The following is a 12,014-nucleotide window of genomic DNA, read 5'->3' on the forward strand; positions in this document are numbered from 1 at the left end:
CTGTCTGATAAGCAGAGGTAACTCATTCCAAAGTATTGGTCCTGCTACAGAGAAGGCCCTGTCACCTCTGCGCTTAAGACGAGTTCCTGGAACTGTGAGGAGCAACTGGTCCACTGACCTCAGGGAACGTGGTGGGACATACGGTTGTAGCAGATCAGAGAGATGGGGGGGGGAACTGTTCAGTGATTTGTAGACATAATGAGTATTTTGAACTGGATTCTAAAGTGAACCGGTAACCAGTGCAGTGAGGCCAAAACTGGTGTAATGTGCTCTCTTTTGCCTGTACTGGTTAAATATCGGGCTGCTGCATTCTGGACCAGTTGTAGTCGTGCAATGGAGGTCTGACCGATACCAAACAGGAACATGTCTGCATGGTTTTTGCCAGGAACTTATCAGATGTTTGAAGCCACTTAGAGAGGTAAAGGTCGAGAGCTTCAGATATTTTTGCAAGATATTCCAGGAAACAGGAGTGGAGTAGGAGAAGGCCCTTTTGCCTAGTGCGGTCCACACTGAGGGAACACTGCAGGTAATAAAGTCCTGTGAAATGGAGCAACCCATTGTTAACACTCAGCTCCCTGTCTTGGTGCCTGGATGTTGGAGGTTTCTGTGGAGGGTGAGAGGGTAGCTTACCTGCGCCTTCAGGTGGGGGAACGGGCTCTAGCGTTTGTTTGTGCCTACGATACCAATGGCATTTTGAAACATCCAGCCTTTTAGGAGTCCTTGGTTGGGGTTGTGGAAGGTGCACTGGCTGGGGACTCCTTTATTTTGCTGGGGGACTTAAATGCCCATGTGGGTAATGACATTGTGACCTGGAGGAGCATGACTGGGAGGAACGGCCTCTCTGATCTGAACTCAAGTGATGTTCTGTTGTTGGACTTCTTTGCTAGTCATGGTTTGTTCATCATGAACACCATGTTCAAGCATAAACATGTCCATAAGTGCTCTTGGCACCAGGATGACCTAGGATGATTGACTTTGTAGTCGTGTCGCCTGATTTGCGGCCATTTGTTTTTGATGCTCGGCTGAAGAAAGGAGCTGAGCTGTCAACTGATCACCACCTGGTAGTGGTGGATCAGATGGCGCAGGAAGATGCTGGACAGACCCGGTAGACCCAAACGTGTAGAGAGGGTTTGCTGGGAACACCTGGCAGAAGAACCCCTCAGAAAGATCTTCAACTCGCATCTCCGGTAGAGTTTTAGCTGTATCCCAGCTGAGGTGGGGAACATTGAGTCTGAGTGGACTATGTTCCGCCCATCAATTTTTGAGGTGGCTATCTCAACCCTTGAAGAAGTTCATATACCATCAAATGGCACTAATTAGTTTTTACATAAATAAATACATCAGTATGCCAACATATGCTGTGTATACCATTAATTTAGCCTATATTAGACTAAGGCACATCGTATTGCTTGATACAGATCAACATAATCAATAAAACAATCTTAAAACATTATCATCAAACATGATTTATCAGAACGCTAAACAAGACAACATTGTTTTGACAATGATTTGTTTCTATAATTACAAGGAAAATTGAAACAATTTCAAGCTTTTATTTCAATTTATCTCAAACCCCATATTGTATATTAAAATATACCCTTGGACAAAAACTCTATTTGAAAGACTATATACTGTAAGCGTGCCCTGTCATTTTCCGCTACATCACACAAAGAACTGTGACACCTCACCCCCCACAGGGAATGTGCAAATCAAGTACTATTAAGCATTCCTGGCTGTAGATCCCACTAAATCACTGGAAACGACACATTTTATAATAATAGAGTGAGTTTTTATTACTGAACAAGACATGCATAAAACATGTTTACAAATGCTCTTCTACATACTTCAGATAAGCATCTAAAAGTGATCATTTATAATAAAAATGGTCAACTTTATTGCAATATAACCTGCAGTGACCTGAATTTTAGCCCCCTGAATTGAAATTGATTAAAACAGAAAAATCAATGTTTCATCAGACCTTCCTTGTCTGCACAAGTGTCCAGTTTGTACACATTTTTTTTTCTAGGCCACCTACTGTAGCATGATGAATAAACTTCATTAAATGCTGCTCCATAATCAAAAAATGTTCCAAATGAATGCATATCGCTGACTGCCTTTTGTGTCAATGTTAAAACTAAAAATATTCAATTCAATTCAAAATTCAAAAATACTTTATTAATACTTTATTAAGTTATACAGGTATGTTGAGAAATTACTGTTTTAGTTAAATCTCAACAAATATTTCATTTTGTGTTGTGTAAAAAAATGGACTATTGAATCAGGTTTAAGCTCAGTTATTCTAAAACGCAGAGCAGTAGCCATATTTTATGTTAACTATAAATGGTAAATGGTACTGTACTGTGACTGTACTTATGTAGCACCTTTCTATATTTGAAGATACTCAAATCTGTGCCATCGTTTACCCATTCCTATATCACTCTACTGTATAGTTACATGACTTTAGATAGCCATGTAACTATAAAGTGATTCAGAATTTCTGTATCCAGTGATAACTTTTTCAAAGGTTCATTAAATCTGACCAGTGGTTAATGAGAGTTCTTGCAAAGTTAACTTCAAGACAATGATAAACTTTTAAGTACAGTTAATACTGCACACAATGTGTGGTGCTGAAAATGTAATGATTGTTGCTCCTTTTTCTTTCGGCTGTTCCCTTATTCAGGGGTCGCCACAGCAAACTAACTAGCACAAAAACTTGGTGATTGTTTTTACGCCAAATGGCCCTTCCTGACGCAACCACAGACCACCGAGCTACCACAACCCTCTGTGTGGAGCACAGAGCTGCCAGGTAGGATAGTTTTGTAGTACTCAAGACCGGTTCTGGTCTTGAGACCGGTCTTAAGACCACTTTTTAATGGTCATTGTCTTGGTCTTGTCTTGGACTCGACTGCATTTGGTCTCAGTTTTGTCTCGGACATTGAGAACTTGGGATTTTATATCAAAACCAGTCAAGATCACAACTGTGGAAATATAACTAAATTGCCAGAATCTTGTCCAGTTTATTTAACATCCTTGTTTATATTGGATGCAAAACGTACTGATTCAAATCGATAATGTGACTCATTGCTAAATACATGATTTTGTTACCGCTGTCACGCCCAACCCCTTTCACTCGCACGTGGATCTGTACCAACAGAATAATACAGACAACAGAACGTAATGTCGCAACCAGGAGTGAAAGTAAGCCGATATGGATAATCTGTGAAAAGATTGAGCTCCAAGACTTGAGGGCTTGGTCTCAACTTGGTCTCGCCATCGCTCAGTCTTGGTCTCGGACCCCAAAAGTCTTGGTCTTTTCTCAGTCTCGGGAATCAGTACACTCTGGTCTTGGTCTCAGGTTAGGTGGTCTTGACTACAACACTAATGTAGGGTGTCCAGGGGAGAAGATGATGGGGTTTAAGGGCCTGGCTCAAGGGCCCAGACTGTAGCTCAAAAAAGGGTGGAGACAGGTGTGGGTGCTCCACCATTCCAACCCATATTTTGATGTTGCCGGTCCGACAACCAGCGACTTTCCAATAACAGGCTCGCCTTCTCTAATGTCATTGCCACCACTTCCCCATTGACAATGACCACTACTATCGCATCAAATTTTGGCTCAACATCTGTAAAAAATCAGCCCTGTGATGGACTTGCATCCTGTTCAAGGTGTCCCCCACCTCTCGCACAGTGGCTGCTGGATATGGGCACCAGTGACCCACCATGACCTAAAAAGGAAGAAGCGGGTAAAAGATAATGGATGGTACCTGTAAAATTGACTGAATTATATATTTTTTAATGGTCAGATGGCTTTTGGTGTATTGATGTGGGTTACTTGTAAAATATATGCATGATTATTATTTATCAAACATGTCATTAAAATCTATCCAGTCTTCCTTGACTTTGTCCCATTTGTTCTCTTGGTAAAATTTTTCTAGCTGAATCATTGAGCATGCATCAGAATGCCTTCCTTGACTTCTTCTGCCAACAAAAACACATAGATGAAACCTTAGCATCCAACTTTGCTATTTTGGCAACTGGTGATAAACATTCATGTTTATCAATCACGTTTTAAATTCAAAAATCTATGTCCCTAGATATTTTAAGCTCCTTCTTTTTTGGTGAAATGTTGATGTCACATTTGCAGCTATAAGCAAAGATGCTGCTATATCTGACTTCCAAACATCAGAAGTGACATTTGCTTTAAAGTGGGAAAACTAAAATACATGAGTATTTGTGTGAGTACTTCACGAAAGCTCTCAGTTCAACTAAAACATAAAGGGATGGAACAAAAAGCAAAGGTCATGTAAGCGCCAAATAAAAGGTTCCCTTTAAAGGGAGAGCTTCTACTTTGTAAACTGTATTTTATCATTATTTAATGCTTTTGTGTAAACCATTACAGTGAATATCATGGCATAAAGATAAAAACAGAAAGGGGTGCAAACTCACTTCATTGTGGCTGACAGATTTTTTTTTTCCATCCTGTTGATTTTGTGACCAGAGGCAATGACTCGGCAAGGGGGTACCAGTGTCACAGCTGTGACTGGAGATAGATCTGGTGACAATCATCTGCACATGTTGTACCCAATGGTTGGTGAAATCTGTTTCAGTGAGCTGATGTGCAAAAAAAGAGACTTTCTTTGAAACTAGGAATTACAATGCCTAAGATGTTATGATGCTTACGAAACGTATCTGAGGTTAATCAGTAGGATAAAAATCACTACCCTTCCTGCTACAGCGAAGGACAGTAAAAGTGTTTACTGAATTTTCCAGACATCACTTTCTGGATGAAGTGTAAAGTCCATTGAATGTGTTTTATAAATACAACGTAACGAGACGAGGCTGATATATCCCATTTGACTGTAACTTGTGGCAACTAGCTGGTGAATAGCATCTGCAAAAGTGTAAATTATTCTGAAAGTGAGGGGATCTTCGTTTTTACCATACGAGTTGCAGAAGCGTGTAGTCTTACTTGTATTTAGCTCACCAGGGAAACGTCTTAAAACAATGTTAAACAAAACACTTAGCCATCTATTCTTTAGTTGAAAACATTTTGCTTTTATCCGGGAGGCTTTCTAAATTCAAAAATGTCTGAAAAGCGTGGGTCTCCAAGATTTTATAACTACATGAGAGGCTCGGTTATGTGAACTAAGGCGCTTTCACAAGATACCTCTATTCGGGACTGAGACGCCATCTGGTCACCTTAGTGTGACTTCTGAACTGGCTTCTACATCCTCAACTGACAATACGGACAGACACACGATTTTCCACTGCCCCCAGGGATCCATTGTGTATACAGCTGCAACTGTCCCATCAAGGCAAGAGGGCTTTCGTTCGCCCTGTCTTCTTGTCGAGAACATTTTATCAATTGCATTGAGAGACCAGCTGACCATATCTATAATTTACAATTCAGAAGATATGTAAAGAGAGGCTCAGATAGGGTTCACAGGACAAAGAGCAAAGCAAGAGGGAAGCAGGAGCAGGAGAGAAAAGCATCTGCCTTTGTCGCGAGTAAGCAATATAATGAATATAAATGTAATGCTACATTTGCTTTATTGATATATTTTGTGATAGTAAAATATCCCCAATGTGCAATAATGCCAGGTGTCAAAATGACTTCAGAGCACTGCTGATACATATGCAGATAAAGACACTGTTGAAATTAAATGTATTTCCATGAACTGGAAATAGACAATGAAATATGTATCATACAGTGAAGCCTGAAATTATGACTTGAACCGTGAGCATTGGTAACTGTAAAAAGGTCAGTGTAGGTGTGAATTAGTGGAACTGGCTGCCTCTCCACAAACGCACAAGGACTATGCTAACCTAACTTAATTAGCAACATTGACGAGTAAAAATCTGTCCCATAGCACAAAGTGCAACCTATTGCTGTACTTTTCAAAGTTTTTATAAAAGAGTGAGGATCAAACTCATCGTGGTACTCATAAATGCCACCACACCTGAGATTTAGTGCTGTCACTCCACTGTAGTGTGCTTCACGTTGATTTTGACACAGGTGAAGTCACAACGTGCTGAGAGAATTTCAAGGGAAAGGAAACCACTTTTGTGCATGGAAATTAGCACTTTGCCAGCATGGGGTCGCTGATGAAAAATAAAAATGAGCTTCCAGTTTTTTATATCATAACAAATGAATTAGTTCACAGTAGACTGATGTAGACGGTGGCGTCAACCATGGGAGGCTATGGTTATACACAATGTTATTTCTTTGAAGCACAATTACAATGTGGTGTTTTGTGTAGAGCCCACCAGAGATTCAGAAAACCCCATTTCCCCTCGATTCTGCGTTTGGGCTTTCAGTCTCTGAGGAATAGACTGGATGACCCACGCGAGCGGGACTCGAGGAGCTGTTGTGCCTTTGCCTTCATTATGGCTGGAGCTGTCCATCCCCGACTGCTGTGGCTCCAGACGACTTCTCTGTCTACCGACTCGACAGCACTGAATCGCATCTGGTACGCCTAGTATGCTTATTGCTGCTGCACTATGTGGTTGTATCGAGTGTCGCTGCTGTCGTGGTTTGGTTCATCTCAAACCAGTGGCCTGTCCCACAACCTGTGTATTGTAGAGTATGTTGCATGCAATATGTATATGCATATATATGTATGTATATACATATGCAATATGTAGCATGCACATTTAAGCAGTTTTACTGCATGTGAGGTACTTGTTTGTACTAGTTCATCCTGCTTTCACTCTAGTATTCTACCACATTGTTTAATATATTGCAACCCGGTCCAAAATACTTGTATTTTGTATTGGGTTGACTTCATATAAGGAGTAGTATTCCTAAATGTGTTAAAATCACTGTTAGATGTGTTAAAGTTATGATAGACAAATGGGAAGAGATATGTTTGTGAGGACTAAAATAGTTTTGCATAGGAAGTTTGGAGGTGTACTAATGTGTGGTTTGCGATGTCTTTTGTTGTAAAGGAAGCTTTGCCACATGTTTTGTTTTTATTTTAAAGGGGTCACGCTTGGAAAGGGAGGTAGTATAATGGCTTAATAGGTCTGTCGTTGATATGTATCTAGGAAGTGAGCAGGAACAAGAGAGTAACAGAAAGAGTGTCTGCTTGACAGTCTGTGGGAAAACCTGTGGTGCAGTTTGTAGAAACGAGAGTTTTTTGTTGATAATTTAGACGTTCAACTCGACGGTCTTTTTTCATATATCAACTCTACCTTGGGTTTTTTGAGCTACTGTGATTATTTCACCCTGGAATTTGCAGTACAGTGGTCACGAGTTTGTTTCATTGCTCGCTAAGACATTAGAATTCATTAGCAAGGTGTATGGACATTGACTACTGTGTGGCTAACCTGGTTAACATGAAGAGACTTTACTAAAGATTCTGGCCTGGAAACTCCTGAAGGTACAGTACAGATAAGATGCCTGCTGTTTCTGGTAGACCGAGATATAGGTAAAGGAGCTGATAATATCCTGCACCATGTTTTTCTTCAACTGGGACTGACGGACAAAGTTCCAGAGGATCTAGACCTTGGAGTAAGGTACCACATTCCCTCTACTCTTCAGCATCACATAAGGCCTGCATCATGGGGTTCATTTTGTTTGAACTAATTTAATTTAACCATATGCCAGCTTAGGTGTATGTTAGAGGGCGGGCTCACTTGATTTTGTGTCAACTTTAATAATCAGAAACAGAAAGACTATTACGGACTGAAATATTTCGCAACTACTGTGCATATTTTGTTTTGTTTTTTGTCTTTTTGTTTGAATTTAATATAAGTTCTTAAAGTTCAAAGCTTGAATCCTGAGTTGTTGGTTATTTTTAAGCAAAAATAAGTTTGAGTTTAAGGGTTTTAACAAACTCAGGGGCCCTTTCCTACTTAAGAGGGGTATAGGTGGGCTAGCATATTTATTTTGGACCTTTGATGTTGTATTTCTTCTTCACTTGTTGGTGCTTTTTGTACTTTTGTTGCATGCTTTGGTATTTCTTCTTCTTCTTTTTTTTTTGGGGGGGGGGCGAGTTGAGACAGTTCTTCTTGTCCTGAGCTTTTCATTGCATTGTTGACCTTGTGTTGACCTGCATATGACAAATAAACAATAAACGATGTCAAAGATCCTAAAAGCATTTCCCTAATGGGGCATGAGGATATAATCTCAAATCTATGTCCAAATCTAAGCATTAGTTTCTAACTCAAACAGGGCGACAAATAATTCACACAGTAATAAACTTCATAACTAGTTAAATTTACTAAATTGTCTATGAAAATGCATGAGTGTGTCTTCCCAAGATGAATGTCTTGTTCTAATTTATGTAGATTTTCCAACCTTGCTTTTTATTTTTTTTTCCAGTTGTTAAAATTCGACTATTGTTTTGGGGGAAAGAATAACTAAAGTATTTTCCCCTTCATCAAAATTTGATCATTGGTAAATAGAAGCAGAGTCCCTCTGCTGTCCGCAGTGGTTTGGCTTGACAAAAACGAATGTGTTTGCTGATTCCCCCTGGCGTCGAAGTTCAATACTTTGTCTTGAAGATGGATGACGCTTTTACAATTGTCAAACGTCCTCGGGCATGCTGGATGGGCTTTGTTTTGGTCTTTATTTTCTTTTTTGTTTTGTTTTTAAATATCCCTGATGAAATAACAAGCTACTAATTCATCAGCATACTTGTAAGAGTCTGGCTGTTGCTGAATTACCTGAAGTTGTCAGAGAAGAAATTTATCCAAAAATCTTGTTTCTGAAGACACTCGATTCTCCGTCTGTGCTGCTGTGAATGTCTTCCTCAGTCCAACTGTGTTTACTGATGCTGAGCTACACGAAAAATAACAAACTCGTATATAATTGTAAAAAAAAAAAAAAAGTGCCAAAGTAAGTAACATATTCCAAGGGCATGTACACATGGCCCATGTCGGACATGGGTACACTGAAAGCAAAATTAAAAAAAAAATGTAAAAGACTGATGCAAAAGCAGCAGAAAACACTCCCTCCACCAAACAGCTCATGTTACACTTGGGATACATCACACATAAAAAGAGGCTGCTAACTAAAATAATTATGAAAGACAGGACGAGAATGTAAATACATCCAATAAAGTAGCCCAAAGAGTTCATCACATTTTAATCAGTTTTTTCACTCCTGTATCTGATTTTTTTTGTTTTTTTTTTTTACTTTGTCTAGCTATTTAACAGTCACTAATGGTGTGCCACAAGGCTCAGTTTTAGGACCCACTCGTTTTACAATTTATATACATAAGTTATGTAGGTCGAAACATTCCTGATACCTTCTTGCATCTCTATGCTGACAATGCAGTTGTTTATTGCTGAGCTAACACAGCTGCCAAAGTTTCCCAACTTCTACAGTCTGCATTTGACATCATTCAGTCGGACTTGCTCCGTCTCAAACTGGTGCTAAAGACTGATAAAACCAAAGGGAAGTTGTTTTCAAACAGAAAGTTGGTGCCAGCAACTCTTCCCCCATCTCATCCATGCTTGTTGTTCCTATTTAGTTTGTGGATTCTTACATCCATCCATCCATTTTCTTTACCCGTTTATTCCATTTTGGGTCATGGGGGTCACTGGTGCCCATGTCTAGCAATTACTGTGCGAGGGGCGGGGTACACCCTGGACGGGTCGCAAGTCCATCACAGGGACACATAGAGACAAACGAGACAAACAACCATTCACTCTCTCACTCACACCTAGGGACAATTTAGAGTTACCAATTAGCCTAACATGCATGTTTTTGGTCTGTGGGAGGAAACCGGAGTAACCGGAGAAAACCCACGCATGCACGGAGAAAACATGCAAACTCCACCCAGAAAGGCCCCTGGACCGGGGTTTGAACCAAGGACCTGCTCGCTGAGAGGCAGCGGCTCTACCAGTTGCGCCACCGTGCTGCCTGGATTCTTACAAATACTTGGAATTTGTAATCGATGCACATCTCTATTTTATGCCACATTTAAGCTTGATAAAGAAACTGAAATTGAAACTGTTTTTTTTTTGTTGTTTTTTTTCTTTCAGAAATAGATCTTGTTTAACTCTGAATGCCAGGAAACACCTTGAAACTGCTACTTCAACCATTGATTATGGTGACATTATTTACATGATTGCTCCTGCCAGCTTAGCTGCGTTTAACGATCCAAAAATGCAATTTTGGACGGTTAAAACAGATTTAAAAGAGAAAGGGAGGGGTCAGTGAAGAGCACCGGAGTTGAGGTTTTTGTCATCCAGTGTCTTCAGTAGAAAGAGAGAGACATGAAGACACAATAAAGCTGATAAATGAAAATAAAGTCGATAATGTTCATTTTTCATGCGATTAATTCATTTATTGTTTATTGAGACAGACCTAAATGAGACTAACCTGTATAAAAGGTTAAATTATGAAAATTTTCAGTGTTAGTCTGCAGGTTATACAGATTTTTCTAATTATTCTCATAACCAAAAGTTTTGTTTTGGCATGTATACATTTTTAGGTTTACACACAAAATTTAATTCTTCTATTTCACAAAAAAAATATTCGGTCTAATGAGGAAGTATAGTTTATTTTCTGTAAAAAAAAAAAAAAAAAAAGTGTTTTGCCTCTTAAAGTGCTCTTAAAAAAGAGTTTTCTCTAAAATCTGTCAAAAAATTTGGAAGGACAAAAAGCTTTTCTAGTGTTAATAGGTTTTTATTTTTACTGTTAAGAAAGTCCAATCAAGAAATGCTTTATTTATATTTTATACTGAGTCCTATTAAAATAAACTTTTAGTAAAAAGGATTGGATTCAGAGTTGGAATTCTGCTTTAATGCAGTCTAATTTAATATGTATTCAGCGTCTTATTACAATGTGTTAAAAAATAAAGAAGCAGCAATCAAGTCCCTGCTCTACTACTTTTATTTTTCAAAGAAATTGATTTTTTTCTAAATAAAAAAAAAAAAAAGTGAATTCTAAGGTTGTTTTCCTTGAAACAGTTGAGTTATACAAGTACAAATGTCCACTGTTTCTTCTTACCTCTTGGTTCCATTCACCCTTTCTCAGAATCTAAGTGCCATCAAATACTCACAGTATATTTCTCTATAAAAAAGTACTGGCAGTGACCTGTGTGGTAGATAAAATCGGACTGATTAAAACCTGATCAATAAAGTCTCAAACTGACCTGTTGAAAACTACTCAAAGCTTTTCACGGGGTTCACTTAATCCTTTTGTTGTGCTCGTGGCAGGCATGTAACTGTATGTCATGGTGACATTAATAGACACTCGGAACAGTTAATCCATTCATTTGCTAAACCCGAGTGGAGTCTGATTCATTTCATTGTGTTTTCCTGTTTGTTTTATGTGTCGGCACCAAAGGTGACGGAAGGTGGTGGGAAAGACAATGCTGCAATCATTTACCAATCCTCCAGGTGCACCTTGGTGTTAGCACAGAGCCTAATTTCGATTGCCCTTTTGAGGCCGTTACAGCTGCTAAACCAGCAGCATAATTAACTTCACAGAGCATGCTTCTGGGAATGGGAAGTAGCAGATAGCAGCCTTGGATGGTAGAATGGTGATTGTTGTTGAGGTGTTGGTGACTTTTTTTTATTGTGGATCCAGCTACCAAGATGGAATACTTGGCAACGCCAACTGAATGTGGCGCTTCAGATATCGGGGGCTTGTATGTCAAGAATTTACAGCTTTTAAAATTGATTTAGACTATTTTAATTCATCAGTGGGATGAATATACAGTTTATGTACAGTAGATCATCCATCCATCCATTATCTTTACCCGCTTATTCCATTTTGGGTTGCAGGGGTCACTGGTGCCCATGTCCAGCTATCACTGTGCGAGGGGCGGGGGACACCCTGGACAGGCTGCAAGTCCAACACAAGGACACAAATAGACAAAGAAGCCAAACAACCATGTACTCTCTAAAACACAGTTAAGACACTCCAGATACGCCTTTTTTCTTATCGTCCAATCAGATGTGACACTCCAGATACGCCTTTTTTCTTATCGTCCAATCAGATGTGACACTCCAGATACGCCTTTTTTCTTATCGTCCAATCAGATGTGACACTCCAGATA

The sequence above is a fragment of the Nematolebias whitei genome, chromosome 23, assembly GCF_014905685.2.
Source record: "Nematolebias whitei isolate Nwh7 chromosome 23, NemWhi1, whole genome shotgun sequence".
Lineage (NCBI taxonomy): Eukaryota > Metazoa > Chordata > Actinopteri > Cyprinodontiformes > Rivulidae > Nematolebias > Nematolebias whitei.